This window comes from Biomphalaria glabrata, chromosome 5 (genome assembly GCF_947242115.1).
Source record: "Biomphalaria glabrata chromosome 5, xgBioGlab47.1, whole genome shotgun sequence".
Taxonomy (NCBI): Eukaryota; Metazoa; Mollusca; class Gastropoda; family Planorbidae; genus Biomphalaria; species Biomphalaria glabrata.
The window spans coordinates 23,477,133-23,488,176 of NC_074715.1; the positions used below are offsets into that span (position 1 = coordinate 23,477,133).

Sequence of the window (11,044 nt, forward strand, 5' to 3'; positions counted from 1 at the left end):
GGCTCAGGGGCCGACTGGCTTGAATGGGCTGGGCATTCGGGCTAATGCCCGTTGGGCCCAGGGCAGGCAGTAGGCCTATGCGGCCGCAGTGTGCCCCGCACATTCACAGGTCCTGCGCTAATTCTATGTGTAAATTATTAAATTAAATCTTTATAACTTATAACAGGGTTCCCGTGGCCTCCTGATTTTCTGGAGTCATAGAAATCTACATTTATTCAAATTTGAAAACTGATTTTTAAAAACTGTCACTTGGGGTACATTCAACATAGAAAACGCCAATCCTACGCGCGATTAAAAATTTAATACAAATCTAACGCAAATACTAATATATTTTCTAATACCAATCTTAATTTTCACTTATTATTCTTATCCCTATACAGACTATCCTACTCGATCCATATGGCGTAGGGCCCTGCAATTCTCGAAAAATAGATTGAAACATTTGGTAATTCTTGCTATTAAGTGTGATCTATGTAGGAAACAGAATTTTTATGATATACTGTATGACTTCGCTACACGCAAGGCTCGTAAAATAATTCTGTACGTAGTAAACAATGAATAAAATGCAAATACTTATTTATTTTGCAGGCTAATACAAACTCTTAATTTTCACGTATTATCCGTATCCCTACCCAAACTGGGCCCCATTTTGCATTGGGGCCCACAACGGTTAAAACAGGCCCTGCTAATTAGTGACGGGTGAATATTATACAGAGAAGATTACTTATTGTTCTTACTCGCCCCCCCCCTTTTTTTTTTTGCCTTCGCCGCGAAACTTACGTGGGGTAACTCTAGTCTGACTTGCAGAAATAAAAGTGTCTTTAATAAAAATCTAAAAATCACTTGCAGACACTTCTAACCCATAGAACATCCTAAACACCATCCCAAACCAAACTCACCAACCACTAGCCAGATCCACTCCTGTTAAACCTAAATCTACTAAAATTAATACAACAGCCTCACTAAACAAACCTACAAAAGAAGTAATACCAAAATACCTTAAAACCTTAGTAATAAATTTTCAAAGCATTAGGAACAAAACAGCAGACTTAGAAATTTTATTAGAATGTGAGAAACCAGACATAATTGCAGGAACAGAAACTTGGCTACATCCTGAAATTTATAATGCAGAAATTTTCAATAGTAATTATGAAATTTTTAGAAAAGATAGGGCTGATAATCATGGATGAGTTCTTTTAGCAATAAAAAACAATCTTATAGCAGAAGAAATTACCTTACCTAACTCAAAAAATATAGAATCAACATTTTGTAAAATTAATACCACCTCAACATCCCCAATAATAGGCAGCATTTACAGACCACCAAATTCTAGTTTAGAATACATGCAGGAACTATGTAATCAGATTACTACACTTAAAGAAACAAATAAAAATGCAGTTTTTTGGATTATGGGTGATTTCAACCTACCTGATATAAATTGGAAAACACTAACCATAGATAAACACCAAAACCTTAAGGACATAAATGAGCTTTTCATAGAAACTTTACACAACCTAAGTTTAGATCAAATCATTAAAAAGCCAACTAGATTAAACAACACATTAGATCTCTTCTTAACCAACAGACCTGGATTAGTAGTTGATTATGAAATTATCCCTGGTCTATCTTATATAATACAGACGTTACTTCAAAAAAGAAGATGATTACGTCCTACGCGTCATGCATTTAGTCATGCATATTAACCAATGACTTAAATTCTGCCAAGTCACTGGTTTTCCTGGCTAGCTCAGGCAACCCATTCCATGCTCTAATAGCACTAGGGAAGAAGGAGTATTTGTACAAATTTGTCCTAGCATATGGGACGAGGAATGTGCCTTTATCTTTGTGTCTTTCAGAGTATTTTATTAAATTTTGTTTTTGTATTTGAAGATTATGGTTCAGTGTTTTATGTATGATTGCTACTTTACTTTTGAGCCTTCTGTCCTGAAGGCTTTCTAAATTTAGTGATTTTACTAAAGGTGTTACTCTAGTCAAATGTGAATATTCGTTTGTTATGAATCTCACTGCTCTATTTTGTGTCTGTTCCAGTTTCTTAATGTTTTCTTGAGTTGAGGGGTCCCAAACGGAGGATGCATATTCTATTATTGGCCTAACCAAGGTTAAGTAACATTTTAGTTTTATGTTCTTATTTGATTTATAGAAATTTCTTTTAATAAATCCTAATGCTTTGTTTGATTTTTTTGTAGTTTCATCAATATGTGGATTCCATGATAGTTTTTCATTTATTATAACACCTAGGTATTTTGCGTTTTTAGTCTGTGATACTGGTTTGCCATGAATAAGATAAGTGGAATTAATTTGTTTTAGTTTTTTTGTTACTCTTAACAACTGACATTTTTCTGGGTGGAAAGACATGCTCCAATTTGATTCCCATTTCTGTAATTCATCTAATTCTCTTTGTAAAATATCTGTGTCTTGTGTTGTTTTTATTGTTCTATATATTATGCAATCATCTGCAAATAATCTGACTTTTGTTCCTGAACTAATGCAATTTGGTAAATCATTTATGTAAATTAAAAATAGTAGTGGACCCAAGACTGTACCTTGAGGTACACCTGAGTTTACTGTTATCGGTGTTGATTTAGAGCCATTTATTATTACAGTTTGTTCTCTCCCTATCAGAAAGTCTTTAATCCACTGATGCAGTGGACCATTAATGCCGAAATATTTTAATTTTTTAAGCAAACTATGGTGGTGAACTTTGTCAAAAGCCTTAGAAAAATCTAGTAAGATAGCATCTATTTGTTCACTATTATCTAAACCTTTTGAAAAATCATCAATTAGTCCTATTAGTTGTGTTTCACATGATCTATATTTCCTAAAGCCATGTTGGTATGGTGTGAGGACATTATGTTTGTCTAAGTGGTTTATGATGTTGCTACATATTATGTGTTCTAGGATTTTACATGTGATGCTGGTAAGTGATACTGGTCTGTAGTTCCCTGGGTCAGATTTTTCTCCTTTTTTAAATAGGGGGGTGACATTAGCTTCTTTCCAGTCCTTTGGTACTCTGCCCTGGTTAAGTGAAGCCTGAAAGAGTATTTTGAACACTGGGGCTAGCTCATTACTTAGTTCTTTGAGTAATCTAGCTGGAATACCATCAGGTCCAGAAGCTTTATTTGGTTTGGTGTTGGCTAATAGTTTTTGAATTCCATTTTCTTGTACTACTATATCTTCTATGTTGTCTACTTGGTTCAAATTCAGTAATATGTCTTTGTCTCCTGGGGCTGAGAATGCTGATGCAAAGTATTTGTTTAGAATGTTTGCTTTAGTTTCATTATCATTATGTATTATGTTATGTTCATCTTTTAATGGCGCTACGCCTGTTGTTTCCATTTTCTTAGACTTAATGTATGACCATAGGTTTTTGTTGTTATCTTTAGATATTACATTGTTTATGTATTCACTCTGCAGCTGTCTGCTTACTTTTTGGGTTAAGTGTTTAATTTTTATATACTTTTTGTAAACTCTTTCTGCATTAGTTTCTTTAAATTTTCTATAGAGGTTTTCCTTCTGTTTACAAAGCTTCTTTAGTCTATTATTAAACCAGCATTTATTTATTTTGTTTGATGTGTATTTAGTTGGTATATGATTTTCTATTATGCTTTTAAGATGGTTTTTAATGAAATTCCAGAGGTCATCGACTGGTTGGTTAATGTCTTTTTCTAATAAGAATGTTTGTTGAAAGTTTAGTGCAGCTTGGTGTAGATGTGTTAGGTTAGATTTATTCCAGAGTAAGATTTTTCTTTTGGGTTTTGTATTGGCTACTGCTTTTATCTGACTGTGTATTTTTATGATCTCATGGTCTGATAGACCAGGGATAATTTCATAATCAACTACTAATCCAGGTCTGTTGGTTAAGAAGAGATCTAATGTGTTGTTTAATCTAGTTGGCTTTTTAATGATTTGATCTAAACTTAGGTTGTGTAAAGTTTCTATGAAAAGCTCATTTATGTCCTTAAGGTTTTGGTGTTTATCTATGGTTAGTTTTTTCCAATTTATATCAGGTAGGTTGAAATCACCCATAATCCAAAAAACTGCATTTTTATTTGTCTCTTTAAGTGTAGTAATCTGATTACATAGTTCCTGCATGTATTCTAAACTAGAATTTGGTGGTCTGTAAATGCTGCCTATTATTAGGGATGTTGAGGTGGTATTAATTTTACAAAATGTTGATTCTACATTTTTTGAGTTAGGTAAGGTAATTTCTTCTGCTATAAGAGTGTTTTTTATTGCTAAAAGAACTCCTCCATGATTATCAGCCCTATCTTTTCTAAAAATTTCATAATTACTATTGAAAATTTCTGCATTATAAATTTCAGGATGCAGCCAAGTTTCTGTTCCTGCAATTATGTCTGGTTTCTCACATTCTAATAAAATTTCTAAGTCTGCTGTTTTGTTCCTAATGCTTTGAAAATTTATAACTAAGGTTTTAAGGTATTTTGGTATTACTTCTTTAGTAGGTTTGTTTAGTGAGGCTGTTGTATTAATTTTAGTAGATTTAGGTTTAACAGGAGTGGATCTGGCTAGTGGTTGGTGAGTTTGGTTCGGGATGGTGTTTAGGATGTTGTATGGGTTAGAAGTGTCCGCATCAAAGGAATCAAACAGTCCTGATGTAAACTGAGGTAACCCACACGGTACACAGTGCCATGATGCGTCTTTGTTGCCTAAGGCATAATACACAGGTGTATTCATATGGAGACATGATGCATGGTACCATTCATCGCAGGTGTCACATTGAATGGCTTTCTGTTTCAGGGTGCATATTTTTTTGCAGATGTTGCATCTATCTTTAGATCTAGGCCCTGGATTTGACTCTACATCTCCTGCCATTAATATTAACAGTGATAGGTATTTATTTCTGCTGTGTCTGATTGAGAACTTCCATTTGTGATGGGTAATCTTCTTTAATGTTATAGATGTGTATGTTAGGTTATTTTTGAAGTTGCATTGTTCTAAAGTGTGATGATTGATTATGACTGTTGTTTCCTTTTTAAGTTTAGTGTTGACAAAGGTAGATCTAGTTCTGTGTTCAGCTAGTGTGCATTTGGTGATTATTAGGATAAATAGCCAGAGCAATTTCATGATGACTGTTCTTGATTTTAGTTTTTAAAGGAGTCTAGTCTAAATCTAGTTTAAGGTTTACAATGCCTAAGTTAAGTCTAAATCTAAAGTGAAAGCTAGTTTACAATGACAATTAAATCAAATCAAATGGTTTATTAAATTCAAAATGTGGACCTAGACTAGATCTAGATCTAATTCTAGATCAATATATTTACGTGTATAACTAACTACATAGAATATTACTATTAGTTATTATTAGTAGTATTAGTAGATGATTAGTAGATCTAAAGCCTTAATTAAAGTCTAAGTCTAACACTAGACAGACTAGATCTAAAATCTAAGGATATAATAATAAATATAGACTAGATCTAGATCTAATAAATTATAAGGATTAGTGAGACAAAATAGTCCTAAGCTAAGAATTGTTAATTTGAATTAATTAGTAGAAAAAATGCTGAATTAAGTTAAATATATAATTTAAAGATATTAGTTTATTAGTTAAATAGCTTTTTTAATGAATTTGGTTTGATTTAATACAACAAAACGAAAAATTTAACTCATCTCTGATTACAGTAAACAGGGAGCAGCCATCTTGCCAAGAGCGCGTAACTTGCTATCAGACCATGAGATCATAAAAATACACAGTCAGATAAAAGCAGTAGCCAGTACAAAACCCAAAAGAAAAATCTTACTCTGGAATAAATGTAACCTAACACAACTACACCAAGCTGCATTAAACTTTCAACAAACATTCTTATTAGAAAAAGACATTAACCAACCAGTCAATGACCTCTGGAATTTCATTAAAAACCATCTTAAAAGCATTATAGAAAATCATATACCAACTAAATACACATCAAACAAAATAAATAAATGCTGGTTAAATAATAGACTAAAGAAGCTTTGTAAACAGAAGGAAAACCTATATTGAAAATTTAAAGAAACTAATGCAGAAAGAGTTTACAAAAAGTATATAAAAATTAAACACTTAACCCAAAAAGTAAGCAGACAGCTGCAAAGTGAATACATAAACAATGTAATATCTAAAGATAACAACAAAAACCTATGGTCATACATTAAGTCTAAGAAAATGGAAACAACAGGCCATTAAAAGATGAACATAACATTATACATAATGATAATGAAACTAAAGCAAACATCCTAAACAAATACTTTGCATCACAGCATTCTCAGCCCCAGGAGACAAAGACATATTACTGAATTTGAACCGAGTAGACAACATAGAAGATATAGTAGTACAAGAAAATGGAATTCAAAAACTATTAGCCAACACCAAACCAAATAAAGCATCTGGACCTGATGGTATTCCAGCTAGATTACTCAAAGAACTAAGCAATGAGCTAGCCCCAGTGTTCAAAATACTCTTTCAGGCTTCACTTAACCAGGGCAGAGTACCAAAGGACTGGAAAGAAGCTAATGTCACCCCCCTATTTAAAAAAAGAGAAAAATCTGACCTAGGAAACTACAGACCAGTATCACATACCAGCATCACATGTAAAATCCTAGAACACATAATATATTATGTAGCAACATCATAAACCACTTAGACAAACATAATGTCCTCACACATACCAAAATGGCTTTAGGAAATATAGATCATGTGAAACACAACTAATAGGACTAATTGATGATTTTTCAAAAGGTTTAGATAATAGTGAACAAATAGATGCTATCTTACTAGATTTTTCTAAGTTCACCACCATAGTTTGCTTAAAAAAATAAAATATTTCGGCATTAATGGTCCACTGCATCACTGGATTAAAGATTTTCTGATAGGGAGAGAACAAACTGTAATAATAAATGGCTCTAAATCAACACCGATAACAGTAAACTCAGGTGTACCTCAAGGAACAGTCTTGGGTCCACTACTATTTTTAATTTACATAAATGATTTACCAAATTGCATTACTTCAGGAACAAAAGTCAGATTATTTGCAGACGATTGCATAATATATAGAACAATAAAAACAACACAAAACACAGATATTTTACAAAGAGAATTAGATGAATTACAGAAATGGGAATCAAATTGGAGCATGTCTTTCCACCCATAAAAATGTCAGTTGTAAAGAGTAACAAAAAAACTAAAACAAATTAATTCCACTTATCTTATTCATGGCAAACCAGTAACACAGACTAAAAACGCAAAATACCTAGGTGTTATAATAAATGAAAAACTGTCATGGAATCCACATATTGATGAAACTACAAAAAAATCAAACAAAGCATTAGGATTTATTAAAAGAAATTTCTATAAATCAAATAAGAACATAAAACGTTCTTTAACCTTGGTTAGGCCAATAATAGAATATGCATCCTCCGTTTGGGACCCCTCAACTCAAGAAAACATTAAGAAACTGGAACAGACACAAAATAGAGCAGTGAGATTCATAACAAACGAATATTCACATTTGACTAGAGTAACACCTTTAGTAAAATCACTAAATTTAGAAATTTAAGCCTTCAGGACAGAATAAGGCTCAAAAGTAAAGTAGCAATCATACATAAAACACTGAACCATAATCTTCAAATACAAAAACAAAATTTAATAAAATACTCTGAAAGACACAAAGATGAAGGCACATTCCTCGTCCCATATGCTAGGACAAATTTGTACAAATACTCCTTCTTCCCTAGTGCTATTAGAGCATGGAATGTGTTGCCTGAGCTAGCCAGGAAAACCAGTGACTTGGCTGAATTTAAGTCATTGGTTTATATGCATGACTAAATGCATGACGCGTAGGACGTAATCATCTTCTTTTTTGAAGTAACGTCTGTATTATATAATATTATAAACCTGGTAGTGGCACAAATGGGGGTAGTGGTGTGTGTGTAGTCAGCCGACGCAAATCGCCCCAGGCCAGCGCTAGACGAGCGGTCAACCGTGACAAGTTACGACTGTCAGCCGAGACGAGTGTCAACACGGCGGTTCGGGAAGGATCGACGGCGGTCCGGGAAGGATCGACGTCGTGAACAGAGCTCAGGAGCGTCACGAGAGTTGTAGTCATCTGACCACCTAGAAACGTCAAGCGGCGTTCTGTCCGGTTTGAGAAGGCCAGTAGGGACCCTATATAAGAGCGGAGGTGTCGCAGTCAAGACGGTTCACGGCAGGGGTTCAGAGCCCGGTTCACTACAGTCCGGTCGACTACAGCACAGTTCAGCGGTGTGGTTCTGTACGGAGCATTACGACGGTTCAGTGCGGAGTACTGTCAAGTACAGTTGAGACGACTGGCGTCTTGATCTTGGTCTGCGATTGAGTCCGACACAACGAGCCTAGTGTGTGAAGTCAAGCCTGAACTGTTGAACCCAGTGCAAGCCCGGAACGAAACGGAGAGGCCAGTGCAAGAGTTGATACGGCGGAACGGTGTTATCGGAGAGATATTTGTACAGTGTACGTGTTGCCAATTGTACAGTATTGGCTGTTATTTATTCAACTATTAAAGTGTTACGTTACTTTGGAGCCCTGAGTTGTCAAGTTCTTTAAGTTGGTGGTGTAAGGTGCAGTTTGCAGAGAGCCTGGAATATGAGATTCGTAACAATAAGATAAGATAAAAGAGTTATCTTTCCATGACTTTTTCTTGGTGTTCCGCATGGTTGGGCCACGAAGACAATTATTTATAGAGATATAAAAAAAATTAATTAAGGCGCATGTATGTCCCGAATAAAAATAAAAACCATTTGACCAAGCTTGATAAAACTTGGCATTCATGTTCCTTAGATTATGGCGGAGACCGTAGTGTATGTTTAATGTCCCTCCCACAATCGGATGGCCATAATATTAAACAAAAAAAAAAGAACATTATTGTAAGAACGAAACTTTTTTAACAAATCGGGTGCAACCGTTTTCACAGTGTTTTATTTTTTATATGAATAAGTCGGCTTTACGGGTAAACCCATTTTAATAATCTACTTTTATTTTCGTGGCAAAATAAATAAATAAAAAAAAAAAACGTGAAAGGAACATTCGCCATGTTTGACATAAATCTATAAATCCAATCCAATAGATCCGTAATACCTAAACTAAGGCCCGCAGGCTGCGGGTCATATCTGAGAATATTTAGCAAATGATAGAATATCATAATAGCGCCACGCTCTAAGAACTGGCGCGAAAATCCTTGACGACAACAAAATAGTTTGGGCAAAAGAAAATAGTTATTACAGAAAGTTACGGCGATCCACATATGATTCAGCTACAAAAACGTTCTTCAGTATGCAGTCAAATATTTCAGGCTCAAAAAGGTCTCAACAGCCACATGAGGAGACACACAAAAAATGAAGAGTCAAGTATTCAACCCCCTGGAAGACATAAATCAAATGTCATAAGTGGTCGTATTCGAATTGGATAGACTAGCCTAACTAGACTTTAGATCTATATTAGCAGAAATATGAACCCACCCTGAACCCCGCCAATATTTTTATTTGTCATAATTTTATCAAGTTCATGTTTCAATGTCGCATTTTAACTAATTGGCCTCAACGCAATACTTATATCTATATCTACTAGTCTATAGAGTCTATATAGACTAGATCTACCCATAGACTATGGATCTACCTACAACCTTTGCTTCGGAAATCTGGCAAGACTGTTGTTGCACTCTGGGAGTATTGAGGCGCCATCTTTATTGTAACATTGTTTTGAGTGACATGCATGTAAAACGGTTGAAAATATTTTAAGGAAGACTAATCTAAGTAATAGATTTTAACAAGAGCACAAATTTTACACCGATTATTATGCATTCTGAATCATCTAGATTTATATTTTGTGGATAATAAATAACAATATTGGTAAGTAATCCAGATCTTTGAATAGGATTTAATATTATTAATAAACATCGTCAGATCACCGGATTGATTTCATTGATAAACAAAATCTTAGATGTCATAGAATCTGAGTTAGGTACTTCGATAAAAATTTCAAAATGATCACAATGCAATGGAACCCATTTAGTTAGATAGAGCTTGAGAAATGCTTTCCAATGATACCAATTTTATATTGCTGAGTTAATTGTGAGGGAAGTTATTAAATTTTTAGTGGCCAAAAATGAGCCTTCTTTAGCCTTTGTAAATAAAAAAAAAATCTGTGACCAGTCTTAAAGATATGGGGTTGAAACTTCACACTCTTTTACATTAACCAGTATTCTGTTAAAATAAATTAAAAAAAATAAGACCCAGCAATAAAATCTTTGAAAAAAAGTTAGTTAATATATAAAAAAAAGCCTTTGACAAAAAATAAAAATATATGTGATTTTGTCATCATATGAGCCCAAAAATCACAAATAAAACAAATCAGAGATCTGTATTGTGTTTTATTTTGTTTAATTATAATTCTACTGTATTTAAATAGCTATTTATATGCATCAGATAGATAATTCTTATAAATTATAAATGAAAATAGCACTGCGCAGAAAAATATTTCCTAAAATTTAATTACTATAAGTTTCATAAACTTCATAAAAAAACAGTTTTAACCTTTTTGTAGAGCACTGCCGGCACTGGCAATTAATCATTTTAAAATGTCTTAATTTAAATGCTTTAAAAATTAGATTGTAAATGAAAAATTTCTTGCTTCGGACAATAAAATAAAAAAGAAACCTTGCGATTTTTTTAGAAGTTATTAAAAGATTTTTTACTTGAATTTTTGTGCAATAATAGCTCATCATTTTAAAAATATAATGTACTCATTTGTTAACTGTTAATTTATATGTATATTAATAGAAAAAACCAACACACAGAAAAAAAAATTAATTATTAGTTCGCTGAGCTAAAAATATGAAAAAAAAATTTTAATATTTAATATTATTTTTTAAAGTAATTAAATTTTTACTTTTAAATTTGCAGATTACAAAGTCATTATAATAAAGACACATTCCCTCTCCATAATCTAGCATTCAAACACTATAAAAATTAATCTAAATGAAAAATTCCTATGTGTGCTTCT

The 11,044-nt window shown here is 33.3% G+C and overlaps 1 protein-coding gene across 1 annotated transcript in view; it reads left to right on the forward strand.

Moving 5' to 3' along the window:
• The first annotated feature begins 9,690 nt into the window (after window positions 1–9,690).
• LOC106065450 (vasculin-like protein 1) overlaps window positions 9,691–11,044 on the forward strand; it is a 52,716-nt gene continuing 51,362 nt past the window's right edge. The window contains exon 1 of the mRNA XM_056028409.1: window positions 9,691–9,891. The gene's annotated coding sequence lies outside the window, so the exon portion shown is untranslated. The remainder of the gene's footprint in view (window positions 9,892–11,044) is intronic.